Raw genomic sequence first — 2464 nt, forward strand, 5'->3', positions numbered from 1 at the left:
CTCGAAGCACCTTGAATGTGCTTTTATAGCACTTGTACTACATTATAGTCCGTCCCCTCCACAGTGTCTCATTGCATGGGACATGCTTATATCAAGAAATCGTTATTTATATGCGATTCAAATTGAATCTAGTTTCCTATATTTTTATTTGCTGACGACTGAGCTTCGTTAGGGCATTGCATAACTTAGGCACTTTTATTTTATTTTAACGTTTATTTATTTTTGAGACAGAGAGAGACAGAGCATGAACAGGGGAGGGGCAGAGAGAGAGGGAGACACAGAATCCCAAGCTGGCTCCAGGCTCCGAGCCATCAGCCCAGAGCCCGACGCGGGGCTCAAACTCACGGACCGCGAGATCGTGACCTGAGTTGAAGTCGGACGCTTAACCGACTGAGCCACCCAGGCGCCCCACTTAGGCACTTTTAAAATGAGCGTTGGATGGGTGAATGAGGAATGATGAACGAAGACATAAGGGATAAATATTTCAAAACCATGGACATAGTTAATCTGGGGAATCAGTGGGGTGCCTGGGTGGCTCAGTCGTTAAGCGGTAACTTCGGTTAAATGGGACTTCGGCTCAGGTCACGATCTCTCCGTTAGTGGGTTCAAGGCCCCCTTAGGGCTCTGTGCTGACATTTCAGAGCCTGCTTCAGATTCTGTGTCTCTCTCTCTGCCCCTCCCCTGCTCGTACGTGCGCGCTCTCTCTCTCTCTGAAAAATAAACATTAAAAAAAATTAATTTGGGAAGTCAGAGAGAGGGTGAGAAAAACAGAGAAAAGAATATTGGAAACTGACCCTGAAAACCTGCCAGACAAAAGCAGGAAAGTGGCTTTAAAAAGGAAAATGAGAGACACTTCTGGCCAAAAATGGAACTGCAAAATACTTAAAAATTTTTGTGTCCTCTGTTATTGCTAATAATAATGCATATGTATTATTGAGCACTCCCCACGCAGGAGCACTCAGATTATATAGTCTTATTTATTAATGGATTATCTAACTTCACAACCTTTTGAAACAGATGTTCGTGCCAATTGAGAGATTAGATCATGGAAGTTTAGGAGAGTTAAAATTATTTGCCTAGACCCAGCTAGTAAGTGGTCAAAATGGGAGTCAAACGCGGGTCAGTCCGACTTCTAAATCCCTGCTGTGAACCATTAAGACATACTGCCCCTAAGGCACTCCTCAGAAAGCGTGTTTGCAAGGGTGCTTTTCTTATGTAGTTTAATTTAGCTGATGTTGTTATTTCCAAAGAACTTGTCAGTTTGTCTTTGCCGCACTGCCCTTTTGCACTGCACTTCGGTGGTCAGTATGGAACATCCCCAGAAGTGGCCACAAGAAAACAATAATTCCAGGCAAGATTTTTTACTATTTTTAAATTAAGAATTTGCCTTTTTAAAAATATGGTTTTTATAACCAAAATTAAAAAATACAGTTTGACTTACATCCCTCCAGGGATGTAAAATAAGTTTTAAAAAACTTCAAAAAAAAAAAACTTAAAAAAAAAAACTTTTTTTAAAACACTTTTTTAAAAAAAACTTTAAAAAAAACTTTTTTTTTTTTTAAGTTTTAAAATATGTGAGCTTTGGGGCGCCTGGGTGGCTCAGTCGGTTAAGCATCCGACTTCAGCTCAGGTCATGATCTCACAGTCTGTGAGTTCAAGCCCCGCGTCAGGCTCTGTGCTGACAGCTCAGAGCCTGGAGCCTGCTTCGGATTCTGTGTCTCCCTCTCTCTCTGCCCCTCCCCTGCCCATGCTCTGTCTCTCTCTGTCTCAAAAATAAATAAAAAAACTTAAAAAAGGGGCGCCTGGGTGGCACAGTCGGTTAAGCGTCCGACTTCAGCCAGGTCATGATCTCGCGGTCCGTGAGTTCGAGCCCCGCGTCAGGCTCTGGGCTGATGGCTCGGAGCCTGGAGCCTGTTTCCGATTCTGTGTCTCCCTCTCTCTCTGCCCCTCCCCCGTTCATGCTCTGTCTCTCTCTGTCCCAAAAATAAATTAAAAAAAAAAAAAAAAAAAAAACGTTGAAAAAAAAAATTAAAAAAAAAAAACTTAAAAAAAATAAAATATGTGAACTTTGTAAAGATTCTGCCAGAAAGCCACTAGCAATGAAAGTGCAGTAAGAGTGAGTATTCTCTAATGCAGGGTTTAAGGGCACAGGTTCTGAAGTTGAGCAGCCTTTGTTCGAATCCTGGCTTTGCTACTCTCTAGCCCCAACATCTGTGGTAGAATAGTTTTCCTCTTTGTACCTTGTAAAAGAGATTATTAGAGATCCTCTTTCACAGAATTCTTGTGAGGATTATTATTATTATTTTTAAGATTACTTATTTATTTTGAGAGAAAGAGAGTGAGCACATGAGCATGAGCAGGGGAGGGGCAGAGAGAGAGAGGGAGAGAGAGAATCCCAAGCAGGCTCTGAGCTGTCAGCACAGAGCCTGACATGGGGCTCGATCCCATAAACCGTGAGATCACT

The sequence above is a fragment of the Felis catus genome, chromosome D1, assembly GCF_018350175.1.
Source record: "Felis catus isolate Fca126 chromosome D1, F.catus_Fca126_mat1.0, whole genome shotgun sequence".
In the NCBI taxonomy this organism is placed as follows: domain Eukaryota; kingdom Metazoa; phylum Chordata; class Mammalia; order Carnivora; family Felidae; genus Felis; species Felis catus.